At 42.7% G+C, this 17,710-nt stretch overlaps 1 long non-coding RNA gene across 2 annotated transcripts in view; it reads right to left on the bottom strand.

Annotated features, from left to right (window-relative positions):
- LOC140491386 (uncharacterized) overlaps positions 1-17,710 on the bottom strand; it is a 148,080-nt gene that overhangs the window by 23,001 nt on the left and 107,369 nt on the right. Inside the window, exon 4 of one of the 2 annotated variants that reach the window (XR_011963301.1) lies at positions 6,570-6,630. The exons of the other annotated variant lie outside the window; for it this stretch is intronic. This is a non-coding gene — a long non-coding RNA (uncharacterized lncRNA). Of the gene's footprint in view, positions 1-6,569; positions 6,631-17,710 lie in introns of those variants that run through there. 2 annotated transcript variants of the gene reach the window in all.

Raw genomic sequence — 17,710 nt, 5'->3', positions numbered from 1 at the left:
GACACTTGATACAGTGGTCTGTAATTCTCTGACTTATCTGTACTACCTTTCTTGAAAAGTGGTACCAAATTAGCTATCCTTCAGTCCTCTGGCACCTTCTGTGTAGCCAGACAGGAATTAAACATTTGGCTCAGCACCCCTATAATTTCCTCCCTTGTCTCTCAAAGCAGCCTGAAATATAACTTATTTGAACCTGAGAATTTGCAAACTCTTACACCCACTCAAACCTCCAAAACCTCCTCACTCTCTATCAAACTGCTCATGGTTCTCTCAGTCCCTCTTCCTGAATTCTGTACCTAAATCCTCCTTCTTCAAAGTGAAGACAGTTGTGAAGTATTTGTTTCACAACCTCACCAATGTTCTTCAGCTCCATAAACAGACTGCACCCTTAGTCCTCAAAGGACCTTACACTTTCCCTGCTTATCCTCATCTCTTTGGTACATTTACAGAATATCTTGGGATTCTTACTAACCTCACCTGCCATCATTTTTCCATTCCCCCTCTTTGCTCTCCTAATTGCTGTCTTAAATCCCACCTGCACATGTGCCAGCCACAAACATGGCAAATGCATTGCATGTGCTTTAATCAGATAGCTGTGTCTCAAACTATACAGGGAGTAGTCCTCAGTCAGCCTTCTGTTTCCCTGGGTTCTGGGAGGACAGGGGATCTTGGCACAGTATGCCAAGGCATCATCCAATATCAGACTAGGGACTTGGACATGCTTTGGGCATCCAGGGTCCATATCACGAATGACTGGGGAGAGGATCACAGTAATACCTGCAGGTTCTGTGCAACCAGCTCAGGGTGTCTTAGTAAGTGAGTCAGGGAGCTGCACAGATATCAGGCAGGTGTCTGCTCACTCATCCGCTGAGGTTGTTTGCCCATGTCATTCTGGGATTTGGCCATGGTCAGTCCTGGGGGTCAACACAATGAAGGTCAATGGGGTTTATTGGGGGCCAGGGCTGTGCTAAGGAAGTTAAGGAAAATTAATTCCAGGGATTGGAGGCAGCATGTTGGGATACAGAGGGGAAGCTGAACACAAAAGAATTGGGAGAATAGTGCTTCAGAGGACATGAGTTTCAGTGGGGATGGGTGGGAGGTCATTGATGGTCACAACCACACATAGGGGCAGTGCAGTACAATGGTTGGCATCATTAAGCTGTAGCACTAGGGCTCAGGGAGATGATGTCTCCCAGCTCTTCAGCATCCATCATGTCTGATGAAAATGTTAACAGATGAAATTGTAATTCAAACAGGTGTGTTGGAACGTGGGGCGGCTCAATACCGATGAGCTTAACAGGGTCTGCTAGGAAGAAAGGAAGATGAAGGGTGAGCCTTGTTGTGGGCTGAACCTGTGACTCACTGTACCAAGTGCCTCCTGCATTGTCTTCCATTCTCATGCGAATTGTGAATCTGCTCTGGAAATGCAAAAGCACTGTCATCCCACCTGGAGTGGACGGATTCAGTGTTTACAGGCTCTACTTATGAAAGATATGAGGCCCTTCAAGCAGCAGTTGCAATAATCAGGCACTTTCACCATACAGGTTAAAGACTCAGTAATCATAGTGCCCTGTGTATGAGTTATAGAGTCATGGAATCATAGAGATATTCAGCACGGAAACAAACCCTTCAGTTCAACTCATCCATGCCGACCAGATATCCAATATAAATCTAGTCCCATTTACCAGCACTTGGTCTACATCCATCTAAACCCTTCCTATTTATATGCTCATCCAGATGCCTTTTAAATGTTGTAATTGTACCAGAATCCACCACTTCCTCTGGCAGCTCATTCCAAACATGTACCACCCTCTATGTGAAAAAGTTGTCACTTCGGTCGCTATGATATTTTTTCCCTCTCACCGTAAACCTATTTCCCCTGAATTTGGACTCCACCACCCAGGAAAAAAAAACCTTGCTTATTTAGCCTATCCATGTACCTCATGATTTTATAAACCTCTATAATGTCACCCCTCAGCCTCCAATACTACAGGGGAACTAGAGGGCATAGGTACAATTGCAACATTTAAAAGGCATCTGGATGGGTATATGAATAGGAAGGGTTTGGAGTTATATGGGCCGGGTGCTGGCAGGTGGGACTAGATTGGGTTGGGATATCTGGCCCGCATGAACGGGTTGGACCGAAGAGTCTGTTTCAATGCTATACATCTCTATGACTCTATGACTCTAAGTGCTGGCTTCACAATGAGACCTATATCCTATGAACAAAAAGGAAATAATTCCTGATTTTCATTCCCCTCTGGGCACCTGCTTCCTTACAGGTATTGGATGAGAGGGGAGAGATATAAATTGGGACTAAGGGGCAACGTTTTAACATAGAGGGTGGTGCGCGTAAAGAATGAGCTCCCAGATGAAGTGGTGGAGGCTGGTACAATTACAACATTTAAAAGGCATCTGGATGGGTATATGAATAGGAAGGGTTTGGAGGGATATGGGCCAGGTGCTGGCAGGTGGGACTAGATTAGGTTAGGATATCTGGCCAGCATAGATGGGTTGGACCAAAGGGTCTGTTTCCATGCTGTGCATCACTATAACTCTCCATAAAACAACCCCAGCCTATTCAGCCTTTCTCTATATCTGAATCCCTCCAACCTTGGCAAAATCCTTGTCAATCTTTTTCTGAATCCCTTGAAGTTTCACAACATCCTTCCTATAGGAGGGAGATCAGAATTGCATGCAGTATTCCAAAAGTGGCCTGACCAAAGTAACATGACCTCCCAACTCCCATGTTCAATGCAATGATCAATAAAGGCAAGTATACCAAATGCCTTCTTCACTATCCTATCTGCCTGGGACTCTGCTTTCAAGGAGCTATGAACCTGTACTCCAAGGTCTTTTTGTTCAGCAACACCTCCCAGGACCTTACCAGTAAGTATATTAGTCCTGCCTTGATATGGCTTTCCAAATGCAGCACGTCACATTTATCGAAATTAAACTCCATCTGCCACTCCTTGGCACATTGGTCCATCTGATCAAGATCTTGTTGCACACTGAGGTAAACTTCTTCGCTGTCCACAACAACTCCAGTTTTGGTGTCATCTGCAAACTTACTAACCACACCTCCTACGTTCAATCCAGATCATTTATTATAAATGACAAAAAGTAGAGGATCCAGCACCGATCCTTCTGGTACACTACTGGTCACAGGCCTCCAGTCTGAAAAGCAACCCTCTTCCACCACCCTGTATCTTCTACTTTTGAGCCAGTTCTGTATCCAAATAGCTAGTACTCCCGGTATTCCGTGTGATCTAACCTTACTAATCAGTCTCCCATGGGGAACCTTGTCGAATGCCTTACTGAAGTCCATATAGATCACAACTACCACTCTGCCCTCATCAATCCTCTTTGTTACTTCTTCAAAAAACGTAATCAAGTTTGTGAGACATGATTTCCCACGCACAAAGCCATGTTGACTGTCCCTAATCAATCCTTGCCTTTCCAAATACATGTACATCTTGTCCCTCAGAATTCCCTCCAACAACTTGCCCACCACCGACGTCAGGCTCACTGGTCTATAGTTCCCTGGCTTGTCCTTACCACCTTTTTTAAACAGTGGCACCATGTTAGCCAACCTCCAGTCTTCTGGCACCTCACCTGTGAGTATCGATGATACAAATATCTCAGCAAGAAGCCGAGCAATCTTTTCCTGAGCTTCCCACAGAGTTCTAGGGGACACCTGATTAGGTCCTGGGATTTATCCGCCTTTATGCAGTTTAACACATCCAGTCCCTCCTCCTCTGTAATACGGACATTTTTCAAGATGTCGTCACTTATTTCCATACATTCCATATCTTCCCTATCCTTCTCCACAGTAAATATTGATGCAAAATAAGTACTTAGTATCTCACTCATCTTCTGGGGTTGCAAATGTAGGTGCCCTTGCTGATCTTTAAGGGCCCTATTCTCTCTCTGGTTACCCTTTTGTCCCTCACGTATTGTAGAATCCTTTTGTATTCTGCTTAACCCTATTATCCAAAGCTATCTCATCTCCCCTTTTTGCCCTCCTAATTTCCCTCTTAAGTATACTCCTACTGCCTTTTAAACTCCTCTAGGGATTCACTCGATCCCTGCTGTCTATACCTAATGTATGTTTCCTTTTTTTTCTTGACCAAAACCTCAATTTCTCTCATCATCCCTCATTCCCTACACCTACCAGCCTTGCCCTTCACACTAACAGGAATGTATTGTCTCTGGAATCTCGTTTTCTCTTTTTTGAAGGCTTCACATTTTCCAGCATTCCTTTACCTGCAAACATCTGTCCCCAATCAATTTTTTTAAAGTTCTTGCCTAAAACCATTAAAATTGGCCTTTCTCTAATTCAGAACTTTAATTTTTAAATCAGGTCTATCCTTTTCCATCACTATTTTATAGCTAATTGGCCATTGGCCCCAAAGTGTTCCCCCACTGACACCTCAGTCACCTGCCCTGCCTTATTTCCCAAGAGTAGGTCAGGTTTTGCACCTTCTCTAGCAGGTACATCCACATACTGGATCAGAAAACTTTCTTGTACACACTTAACAAATTCCTCTCCATCTAAGCTAGTCTATTTTTGGAAAATTAATATCACCTACCATAACCATTCTATTATTTATACAGATAACTGAGATCTCCTCACAAATTTGTTTCTCAATTTCCTGCTGACTACTGGGAATCTACAGTACAATCCCAATGAGGTGATCATCCCTTTCTTATTTCTCAGTTCCACCCAAATAACTTCCTTGGATCTAGTCCCAGAAATATCCTTCCTAGTTACAGCAGTAATGCCATTCAAAAATGCCATTCCCCTTCCTCTCTTGATCCCTTTTCTATTGTTCCTATAGTATCTATACCCTGGAACATTAAGGGGACAGTCCTGTCCATCCCTGAGCCACATATCTGTAATTGCTATGATATTCCAGTCCCATGTTCCTAACCGTTTCCTGAGTTCATCTGCCTTACCTGCTAGCCTCTTGCATCAAAATAAATGCAGTTTAATTTATCAATCGGTCTCTGCTTTGTTCCTGCCTGCCCTGACTGTTTGACTCGCTTTTTTTCCCAACTCTACCAGTCTCAGACTGATCTCTTTCCTCACTATCTCCCTGGGTCCCTCACACTGCACTCCATCCCCCCAGCTTACTAGTTTAAATCCTCCTGTGCAGCTCCAGCAAATCTCCCCACAAATATATTAGTCCTATTCCAATTCAGATACAATCCATCCTTATACAGGTCACTTTTACTCCAGAAGAGATTCTAGTGATCCAAAAATGTGAATCCTTCTCCCCTGTACCAGCTCCTCAACCATGCATTCATCTGCTCCATCCTCCTACTCCTACTCTCACTAGCTCACTAGGAATAATCCAGATATTTCTACCCTCGTAGACCTATTTTTTAAATCCCCGCCTTTCTATATTTTCTCGTCAGAACCTCGTCCGTATCTTTTCCTATGTCGTTAGTTCCAACATATACAACAACTTCCTGCAGGTCCCTCTTGCCTTTGAGAATATTTTGAGGTATCTTTGATTCTGGCACCAGGGAGTCAACACACCATTCTGGTGTCTCGATGTCGGCCACAGAAATGTTTGTCTGTGCCCCTGACTAGAGAATCTCCTATCATAATCGTTCGCCTTAACCTGCCGTACCCCTCATTACAGTAGAGGCAGTCTCGATACCAGAACCCTGGCTGTTCGTGCTACATCCCCCTGAGAATCCATCACCCCCTATATTTTCCAAAACAGCGTACTTCTTTGAGATGGAGATGGCCACAAGAAACTCCTGCGCCATCTGCCTTCATCTCCTACCTTTCTTGGAGGTTCCCTATTTAACTAACTGTATCTTTAGTTTATATCCCTTCCTGCAACTGCCATCCATCACACCCACTAGCTCCTGTAAATTCCTCATTGCCTACAACTGCCACCTGATTAATGCCAGCTGATAGGATTTGCAACCAAACACACTTTCAGCAGACATAATCATCACTAATGTGAAAACTCTCCCTAATCTCCCATATCCAGTAGGAAGAGCACATCACTCTACTAAAGGCTATCTTTGCACCTTAACAATCCACAGACCCAGAAAATATCACAGTCTTACTGCTGGAAAAATACTGCTCCAGGCTAGCTTAGTACCTCTGTCTATATTTTTAAAGCTTAATCAAAAGGCAGATTTCAAAAAAACATATCAAAAAGAACCCACTCTACCTTCTATTGTAGATTTACAAAAGAAAATGCACCACTTAGCTGCTCCCTTCCGTGATCTCCCCCTCCTCCAGGGTCAGCTGGGAATTTTGCTGTTTTTTTTTAGGTGAACTCTGATGTCCAGAGGTAGTTGAACTCAAACACCAAAGGCAATAACTGTGCAGTTTCACTGCTGTGTCAGAGAGCAGTGTAGGTTTATTCCTCCGTTGATTCACTTCCCACAATATGGTCACTGCCTTTGACTTCCTTGCTCCTTTTTAAAAGTGCCATTGTTTTGACCTTTCTTTCCCAAAGTTCCAAAACACTGCAAAAGCTTTAATACAGTAATTACTACTCAACCCTGAAAATACCTCAAAAAAGGAGCAGCACTTACAACTACATTTTTTTCCCGTCCTCCATCTTGGATTATCCAGAATCCTTGAAATGTTTGCAGTGTCTATGGAAAACAAAGAACATGAAAGCATGGGAAGGGTTAAAGTATGAAGACCACTGGCAATCTGTGGTCTGTGGAAGACAGGATGGGATAAGAAAAGTGGAACGCTCTTACACCAATTAGCAGAGTAAGGTTAAGGCTGAAAGGTCACTATGGCAAGAGGAGATAACACAAGTAATAAAGCAAGTTACTCTGTTAAGTATTATTATGACAGGATTGGGACCATAAATATTTGGGACATCACATTAAAATATCTAATTAATACTTAGTAGAGTCAGCTTGAGACACGAAACTATTGTCGAAGATGGAATAGCTAAATATCTATCTTGACAGGTTAGTCTGGAATGGAAGATCACAGTAGCAGAGTCAGCAATAAATATCTAACCGTGACATTAGAATATCATCAAGTAGAATGTACAACTAAAGAGATAATGGGAACTAACATCATTAGTTTATTGTGTAGCTAGAGTGAGGTACTTTGATTAATATAGTTGGATATGCTGATAAGCTAACAGAAACATAATTTTAAAAAGATATAAAAATCCACGGATCGTGAGGTTTGTGGGCATTCGAGAATCTGCTTTCTCAGTGTCACGGTTTTTTGTTTGCAAATAAAAGATCTACTTCTTGAAGAATTCTCTGCGTCTCCTGGTGATTCTCTATACTGTCTCCACAACAAATTTGGCGCTGTGAGCAGGGTTGTGCAGAGACCCACCTGGACAGAGGGCACTCCCGAGACAAACAGAATAAGGGTACTCAACATAAAAAAGGTTAGCATTTTTGCTGTGAATTCGGACTATATTCTTTTGGCTTGGAGTGGTCCTTGGGGACTCGGAGGTGCGGGAACCTGCCGGAGGGTCTCTCTGATCCAAGATCCAAAGGCGAGGGGTAAATTGCTGCTGAAGGAGACATGGAGAATTGGTCAAGAAAACTGCGCAGTGGGGTAAGGGGTGAGTAACAATAGAACGTAGCAATTGTCTGAGTAAAAACTCCACGTGGTGTATATAAGACCCTATAGATAGATAGGGCAGAATAAAGAAGGGGAAATTGTTTTAGTGGAAACGCTGATAGACCTGTTTAGAAAGCTGGCAGATTGGTAGTGAATGATTAAAAGTAAAATAGCAGAGAATAGTCATAGTGTTATAGTGTTACTAGACTGTTAAATGTTTTAGATAAGGCCTGTAGGATAATAGCACTTTTGGAAACGAACAAAGGGTCTGTTTAAGTAAGGCTCTGGCTGACAAGAGATCGATTTATGGCCGAGTTTGGTGTGTGTGTGTGTGTTGTTTGTTGGTGGTGGTTAAATATTTGTGTTTTGTTTCCCTGGAGCTCAAGATCCAGGGGTATTTTGATTTTATTTTGCACTGTAAGAATTTAAGATACTTTTTTTTGAGAGAGAAATTTCTCAAGAAGCCGTTAGTGATTGGTGCATTTTGAAGGTGCAGCGTTAGATTGGTTTGGGCTGAATGAATGAAAATAGGTTGTTTGTATTAACTAGCTGCAATTGAGGACATTTAAGAATTAATAGATTGGTAAGGGGACAACTGCAAGTTATAAAGTTAGGAATTGCCAAAGCATTACCGGACTTAAGTCATATGAGGAAGTGATTTATGAGAACAAATATAATGCATTATTAGACTGAAATATACTGTAGGATGGATAAAGGGACTGCAGTTGAGATACTGAGTAAGAAATTTCCAGTGGCAAGAAATGATATGCAAAAATTTCTGAGAGATGGGAAAAATGAACTAAGGATTTATTGACTAAATGGCCAAAAGAAGGTACCTTTGATATACATATGTGCAATGAGATTGAAGGACTAAGAAAGAACTATAAGCCGAAAGATAAATCCAAAAATAGAAACCAAAAGAGGGATCAGGAGATGGAAATATTGAAACTTTTCAGGAAAGAGGGTGAGGAACTGACGGTAGCTTGTCAGGCCCTTAGATGACTAGGAAAGCTGCAACAGAACAAGCTGAGCAGTTACAGGAAACAGAAAAGTAGGAATCAGCACCCCCCACCCCCCCCCATACCCAGATATGGAGGAGTTGAATAGACTTCCTCCCTACTCGAATAAAGAGGCATTGAAGCAGTGTCTGGTAATAAAGGGAACAGTAGAAATAGAGGGACAGTTAGAATGGGATGGAAGTGTGGAAGTCAAAAATGAACTGAGGGAAAGAAGAGAAAGAGAGAAAAGGAACAGGCAGGAGCAAATAGAAGCTGTACAACAAGAGCAAGAAAAGCTGAAACATGAGATTAGTGTGCTGCGTGGGCTAAGGGAACAAAAAGCAATTGAGGAATACTCATTGCGATCTGAAAAAAGGGCTGAAGAGAAAAGCAGTGAAAGTGACGCAGAGTAAGCAGAAAGAGCTGATGAGAAACAAGGAAAGAAAAAAGCCCCAGTACCTAAAGAATGGGAGGAATTAGAAAAAGCATCGGACTCAGAGCCCGAGGGGAAATTATTGAGAAGTAGTGTAGGTAAAGGAAAAAAAGGGCCAACAGGGAAGGATGCTACCGCTTCTTATAAAAGAGGGGAGAAACCCACAACACATTCCTTGGGGAACTCAGGATCTGGAAGGGCTGAAGAATGCACTGCCCAGTTTACATGAGGGAGTGGGAAAATGGGTCAGAGCTTTTGAAGATGAAACCATAGGGTGATTGCTGGCTATAGGAGATTGAAGGCACTGCTGGTGAGGTTGGTAGGGCTCCCGAAGTTAAAGGAAATAATGGTCTGAGCCTGTTCGAAAAATGCGGCAGACAATCCAATGATTGATAGGGTCGGGTTTGATCGAGTGAGACAGAATATATGGCAGGCCTTAAGAGTCCGTTATCCACCCAAAATGGACCCCCAGGCTCTGAGAGGGGATCCACTGGGAGAAAGTGAAAAGCCAGCTGCCTACTTGGAGAAACAGTCAAAGAAGTGGAGGCTGGAAACATGGCAAGACACAGAGACTAACCAGTTGCTGACCACAATGTTGCAAAATTCCATCATTGAGGCAATGCCCTCCCAAGTCAGGTCAAGACTGGAGGAGGTGGTGGGTCTGACATCATCAATGAGCCACCAGGAATTTAGAGATCATGTTGCTCATGCAGTTGAAAGGTTTTGAAAAGGCAAAGAGAAACTGTCTGAACAATAGGAGGAGGTATAAAGAAAGCTGGTGCAAATGCAGCACGAAGAGTCATACAGTCATAGAGTCATAGAGATGTACAGCATGGAAACAGACCCTTCGGTCCAACCCATCCATGCAGACCAGATATCCCAACCCAATCTAGTCCCACCTGCCAGCACCCGGCCCATATCCCTCCAAACCCTTCCTATTCATATACCCATCCAAATGCCTCTTAAATGTTGAAATTGTACCAGCCTCTACCGCATCCTCTGGCAGCTCATTCCATACACGTACCACCCTCTACGTGAAAACATTGCCCCTTAGTTCTCTTTTATATCTTTCCCCTCTCACCCTAAACCTATGCCCTCTAGTTCTGGACTCCCCGATCCCAGGTTAAAAATTTTACCTAAAGTGCTCCCCCACTGACACCTCAATCACCCTGCCCTGCCTTATTTCCCAAGTTTTGTACCTTCTCTAGTAAGTACATCCACATACTGAATTAGAAAATTGTCTTATACACACTTAAGAAATTCCTCTCCATCTAAACCTTTGGCAGTCCCAGTCTATGTTCGGAAAGTTAAAATTCCCTACCTTAACCACCGTATTATTCTTACAGATAGCTGAGATCTCCTTACAAGTTGGATTCTCAATTTCCCTCTGACTATTAGGGAGTCTATAATCACCAATAAGGTGATTATCCCTTTCTTATTTCTCAGTTCCACCCAAATAACTTTCCTGGATGTATTTCCGGGAATATCCTCCCTCAGCACAGCTGTAATGCTATCCCTTATCAAACAAAGAGCAAAGCAAACATCAAACCAGTCTAGTTTGAGGAATGGTCAGCACTAGTCATACTGACTGTAAAGCCTGATGAGTCAGTTCACCTTTGTGGGAATTTGAAATAAACAGTAAACCACTTTTTGCAGCTGCATGTACACCCAATCCCTCGCATAGATGATTTATATGCAAAACTGGCAGGGGGGAAGCAGGACATGAGTTATACCTACTTGCAAATGCAGTTAGATGAAGATTCCCAGAAGTAAGTTACCAGAAATACCCATAGGATATCTACCAATGTATGTGACTGCCTTTTGGGGTATCGTCAGCCCGTCCAGTTGTTCAGTGGGCGATGAAGAAAATTTTATAAAGTCTACTCTATGTCACCATTTATCTAGAAGACATGCTAATAACAGGGCTGAAAATGTGTTGCTGGAAAAGCGCAGCAGGTTAGGCTGCATCCAAGGAACAGGAGAATCGACGTTTCAGGCATCAGCCCTTCTTCAGGAAACCATGCTAATAACAGGGTAAAGCAATAAGGAGCACTTGGAGAATTAGACATAGTCCTTAAACATTTCTCCCAGGTAGGCCAATGCTCTGGAAGGGAAACATGTGTTTTCCATGCACTCCAAGTGACCTGCTTAGGCTACAGATTCGTCAAAACTGGGTTCTACCAATTGGAAGATAAATTGAAGGTGATCAAAAGTGTCCCAGCTCCCATGTCTGTACGGGAGTTTCGGTCTTTCCTCAGGCTAGTGAAAAGTTTATACATAACTTGGCCTCTGCCATGGCACCTTCGCATCAATGTTTTATAAAGGAGTTAGCCTTGGAAGTGGTTGCATAGCCAAGCCATAGCTTTCAGGGAAGTGAAGAAACAATTATCATCCTGATTCAGCTGGTGGTACTGGCACATTATGACTCCAAGTGAAATCTGGTATTGACATGCAATGCCTCCCTGTATGGCCTCGGGGTAGTATCAGCTTATAGGTTTCCCAATGGAGAGAAAAACCCAGTGGTGTATGCATTCAAGACTTTGGCTAACGCAGGAGCGTAAATACACTCAGATAAAGAAGAAAGGTGTGGTGGTCATATTTGGAGCCAGGAAGTTCCACCAATTCCTTTGTGGATGTAAATTTGTAATAATAAAGGACCATAAAACCTTGATAGGTCTACTTAAAGAAGACAAGGCAGTGTCACCAATAGCTTCAGGCCAAATTCAGCAGTGGGCTCTCATATTGAGTGCGTACAATTACAAGTTGAAACACCACCCAGGAGGCTAAGTAGCAAACGCAGATGCATTGAGCCACGTTGCACTGGTAGATGCACATCAGTAGTACCACCATTGTAAGAGTCAGTAATGGTTTTAATATTCTGGACACACTTTCACTCACGGCTGGTGGTGATGGGCTATCACATCCAGAACTGAAACGTTTTTGCACTCAGAGAGACCAGATCACTGTTGAGGATGGCACATTTTTATGGGGAGCAAGAGTAATTGTCCCAGCAAAGGTTGCCAGCAGATACTTGCTAAGCTCTACGAGGGTACTCCACGAGGGTCATCCAGCGTTTTCCATATGAAGGTGTTGGCACAAAGTTATGTCTGATGGCCAGGACTAAATGCAGACAGAGCTGCATTGATGAGGCAGTGCTCAGCGTGCCAACAAGGACAAAAATTACTGCCAGAAGCTCCCCCATATTTGTGGAAATGGCCGGACAAACTGTGGACTGAGTTACTTGTCTCCTATGCAGGTTCTTTCATGGGCTCAATATTCTTAGTTATTGTGGATGACCACTCACAGTGGCTGGATGTGCACAGACTTCATTCATCAAACAGAGGACAATGATAGAAAAACTGTGTGCTTCTTTCGATGGTCTCCAGGAATTGTTGGTCACGGATAATGGGCCATTAATTACAAGCCATGAATTTGTGTGACTAGATTGGGTTGGGATATCTGGTTGGACTAGATTTACAGGCCCAGTCAGGGAACTCATATTCACTGAGGTCCATTTGGTTGATGTTACACCCTGACTGGGGCCAAGTGTAGATGCAATATAGTCTATTCTTTCACCATAGTCATCATAGAGCAGACCATAGGCCTGCTAAAAATGAGGTTCTAATGCTTGGATCAGTCTGGTGGAGGCCTTGTGCTGCCTCACAGTTCTAGGGTGTTGAGTTTGATTCCAGTCTTGGGTGACTGTATAGAGTTTACACATTTCCAGTAGATGTGAGCTGGCTGCTGTGATCACTAATTGACTGTAAATTTCTTTGCTGCTCAAAAGGTCAACAGTCCCTGTTTATTTCAGGAGAAAATGTAGCTCTTTTTGTTTGTTTTTTTTATTTCTGCTGTTGCTGAATAAAAGTGAAATATTTCCCCAGTGTGATGAATATTGGGATGATGCCATTCTAGACTGGGCATTGGGGAAAGAGCAGCACTCACTCCAAGAGAAGAGGTTTATAAGATGAGATAACCTGGATAACCCGTGTAGCTGGGGTTATTTAAGACAAAGTGTCAGGCCTGCCACCTGTGTGTCCTGAGGAACGTTCCTTTTCTATTCCCGTCACAGTAAGTCAGGGTCGGAGGCTGTAAGGAAAAGATTATGAAGATTGTTGTCTGCAAGGGTTGCAGGTCTGAATTATGAAGGGGTTATAGTTTAGAATAAGCTTACACAAGCCATAGAATCATAGAGATGTACAGCATGGAAACAGACCCTTCGGTCCAACCAGCCCATGCCGACCAGATATCCCAACCCAATCTAGTCCCACCTGCCAACACCTGGCCCATATCCCTCCAAACCCTTCCTATTCGTAAACCTATCCAAATGCCTCTTAAATGTTGCAATTGTACCAGCCTCCACCACATCCTCTGGCAGCTCATTCCATACACATACCACCCTCTGCGTGAAGATGTTGCCCCTTAGATCTCTTTTATATCTTTCCCCTCTTACCCTAAACCTATGCCCTCTAGTTCTAGACTCCCCGACCCCAGGGAAAAGACTACCTATTTATCCTATCCATTCCGCTTGTAATTTTGTAAACCTCTATAAGGTCACCCCTCAGCCTCCAACGCTCCAGGGAAAACAGCCCCAGCCTGTTCAGCCTCTCCCTGTAGTTCAGATTCTCCAACCCTGGCAACATCCTTGTAAATCTTTTCTGAACCCTTTCAAGTTTACAACATTTTTCCAATAGGAAGGAGACCAGAATTGCATGCAATATTCCAACAGTGGCCTAACCAATGTCCTGTTTGGCCGCAACATGACTTCCCAACTCCTGTACTCAGTACTTTGACCAATAAAGGAAAGCATACCAAACGCCTTCTTCACTATCCTATCTACCTGTGACTCCACTTTCAAGGAGCTATCAACCTGCACTCCAAGGTCTCCTTGTTCAGCAACACTCCCTAGGACCTTACTATTAAGTGTATAAGTCCTGCTACGATTTGCTTTCCCATAATGCAGCACCTTGCATTTATCTGAATTAATCTCCATCTGCCACTTCTCAGCCCATTGGCCCATCTGGTCCAGATCCTGTTGTAATCTGAGGTAACCCTCTTCTTTGTCCACTACACCTCCAATTTTGGTGTCATCTGCAAACTTAGTAACTGTACCTCTTATGATAGCATTCAAATCATTTATGTAAATGACAGAAAGTAGAGGGCCCAGCACCGATCCTTGTGGCACTCCAGTGGTCACAGGCCTCCAGTCTGAAAAACAACCCTCCACCACCAGCCTCTGTCTTCTACCTTTGAGCCAGTTCTGTATCCAAATGGCTAGTTCTCCCTGTATTCCATGAGATCTAACCTTGCTGATCAGTCTCCCATGGGGAACCTTGTCGAACGCCCTACTGAAGACCACATAGATCACATCTACTGTTCTGCCCTCATCAATCTTCTTTGTTACTTCTCCAAAAAACTCAATCAAGTTTGTGAGACATGATTTCCCATGCACAAAGCCATGTTGAGCTTTGTTTCTCATAATTGGGGGCTTGTCCGGGATATTCTTCCATCGTCTGAGGGTGTGGCTGTTCCTGGACACTGGGAAGATGTGTACCCGTTTGGTCCGCTCCTTTGGGCAACTGGTACGAATCCCACAAGAGCAACATCTGAATCAAACAGTGAAAGGTCAATAGAAAATACAGCAAAAAGGGGCCAGGCAACTCTGTGCACACATCAAGGTAAGAAAATTGACTTTTAAGTACTGCCTTGGTGGCCGGGATTGAGTTTTAGCTTCTGGAATTAAAGGAAATGGAAATGGAGGTGGTGTCCCTGACAACATACCTCCAGAAAGTCCTTTGGGAGGGACGTTCCCCTAGGTTTGATTGGGGTTAGAGTCCCCTAGCTTTGATTGGGGTTAGAGTCCCCTAGATTTGATTGGGGTTAGAGTCCCCTAGGTTTGATTGGGGTTAGAGTCCCCTAGGTTTGATTGGGGTTTGAGTCCCCTAGGTTTGATTGGGGTTTGAGTTAGAATTGCCTTGGTGACTGGGAGTGTGATACCTGTCAAATTAAGGGACTGGTGGGTTGACCACTATGGGAGGCAAAGGAAGCAAAAATGAGGCGCCTGGGATAAAGGGTAAAGAAATCCCAGAAGACATCCCTCCAGAAAGTCCACAGTTGAGACAGATGTTGAAAAATTGGAAAAATAATACTTGTGAATGGGAAAAAGATAGGAAAAAGATGATTCAATATTGTTGCTTTGTATGGACTAAGGAATCCATTCTTTGTCCCGACATCTTCTGGCCAAAGTACGGGTCGGACGAAGACTGGGTTTGTCAATATTTGAATTTATATGTCAATGGAAAACAGCCTTACAGTCAGGAGGAATCAGATTATGCTTCGTGTCGGAAGGGTTAGTAGCTGAAGGGCTACTGAGGGTACACTTTGTAACTAAATCATGGCCAGACATCCAGAAAAAATATTCAAAAGATAGAGGGATGAAGTGAGAAGCACCTAGAGGTGTTGGTGCGGGAAGCTCAGAAAGTGTCTGTGAGATACGGTGTGTGTGAGAGGGAGAGAGCGAGAGAGAAGAGCTGTACAGCTGGTAGAAAGTTTAACCCTTTGTGATTTGGTCTGAATGCACATTTGTTTGTTGGTGATGGAGTGTTTGTGCTTTGTTCCCTGGAGCTTGAGATCCCGGACTGTTTTGAATCTGATTTCTATTATGGAAATTTAACATGATTTCTTTTAAGGTTGAGGATTTTACAGTGATTATGAAATAAAATGTTAACTCCTGTTACTTTTACTGGTCATGACTGCCTTACTATCAGTTTCTAACTAATCTCTTTTATCCTTACATAAAAGCGATTTATGGAGGACAGCTGAAGTTTCAGTTCAACATTAGATTATAATAACAAAAAACAAAATCTGATGGTTACTATCTGTGACCTTGGATTCGGCCATTATTCATACATTAGCAGTTTTTTTTAACTTGAATAGACAAATCCTTTTAAGGCAGCTCCGATTATTTCATGACTTATAGCATTGTAATTGAGCAATGATGGTTGGGACTACTTAACAAAACTACTTTTGGATTTAAATTAAGGGACTAAAACGGTGTAATTATAGTGGATTTCAAAGTTGGGAACTGTGTGAATTTTACATTTTAAATATTAAATCCTGAATAAATGAATTTATAATATATAAATATATATTTACAAGTAAGGTTCCAAAATGTATAGTTAGGAACAGGCTTTAAAGTTAGACAAGCATAAATTGATGAATTGGTATTTGAAGTTATGGAGAGCAAGAAATATTGCAATATTTCTTAGAAGAAAAATTTTCAATATCTAAATAAAACATTGGGTGATGAAGAATGGCCATTAGGTGGCCCTAAAGCTGTTCAATTGGTTAAATCGGATCAGCAATTGATCTGGCAACGTAATATGAGAAGTAGAAACAAAAGGCAAAAATAATGACAGCCACGGTTGATGAGATAATAAAGAAAAAGACAAAACTAAAAGGAGAAAGAAACTGGAATGGTCGGGGAGGAGATGTTAAGGGGTCTGGTGGACAGGAACAAGGATCAAAGTGGAAATCCCCACAGACAGGATGTTATTATTGTGGAAAGACAGGTCACTTTAAGAGAGAATGTCCAGATCTGAAAAAGGAAGCAAAGGCAGTACCATTTATGAACCTTGATGACAAATAGGGGTGTCAGGAGTTCCTGCCCCCGGGGACCCATCAGGAACCCTTGATAAATTTAAAGGTAGGACTTTATAAAGAGGACGTGGGTTTCCTAGTCGATACGGGGGCAGTAAGGTCATCCTTAAATTTTAAGCCCGGGGGAGCAGGAACGAAAGAGTTAATTGGATTATGGCGACAGTTTTGTGATGAGAGGCACGAAGAATCAGTTTTGTGCTCATGACAAGATACTGTCACCAAATTGGGATTGAATTAACTGCAAATGGTGCTATGAAATCTGTTGAGGTTCTTAAAAATGAATGTGCTCGAGCAAAACAATTACAGAAACAGAATGAGAAGTCACAATTGACTGGTAAACAAACAGAACAGCGCAATTACAGTTTTAAAAATGTTTTAGTCACTTGTTGCATTTCCACCCTGAATTACAGATAATGATTTTTATATTCATATAATATATAATATAAATTTATATAAATTAATATTTATAATAAATCGATTGTGCTTGCCTGAATCAATATTAATTGGCAGGATCCCTTCACACATTCTCAGTGACCTGTCATATTGATTCATGGTTAATTTAAACATGACTGCATTAATTCATTGTTAATTAAAGAATGGAAAGCAACATTACTGGCTGATGAGGTAACTAAAGAAGCAGCCCTGAAATCACAGGAAGCGGTGGTTTATTCCCTAATATGAACTGTCCCAGGTCCTTGGGAAGCTCCTATTTCTGGCCACTGCCAATCCCAGGAACTAAATATTTGTTCTTAAAGAAGCATTTGCTGGGCTTGTCCTCCTCTTTGTTTTTCCTCAGGAAACAGGCTTTATTGGCACAGACTCCGCCCCTTGAATTCGCTGTTCACCCGATTCAACTAGGAGATTGGGTCTTAGTAAAATCATGGACAGAGACTAAATTGCAACCAGACTGGGAAGGGCTGTACCAGACTCTCTTGACCCCTGAAACAGTGATAAGAACGGTGGAGAAAGGCTGGACTCACTACACTCTGATCAAAGGGCCAGTAGAATCTCCAGTTGAGGAAGAAGTCTGGACAGCCGAATCAA

Source organism: Chiloscyllium punctatum, chromosome 19 (genome assembly GCF_047496795.1).
Source record: "Chiloscyllium punctatum isolate Juve2018m chromosome 19, sChiPun1.3, whole genome shotgun sequence".
Taxonomy (NCBI): domain Eukaryota; kingdom Metazoa; phylum Chordata; class Chondrichthyes; order Orectolobiformes; family Hemiscylliidae; genus Chiloscyllium; species Chiloscyllium punctatum.
Note: the sequence above shows the minus strand (reverse complement) of the source record. Positions and strands in the feature narration are given on the sequence as shown.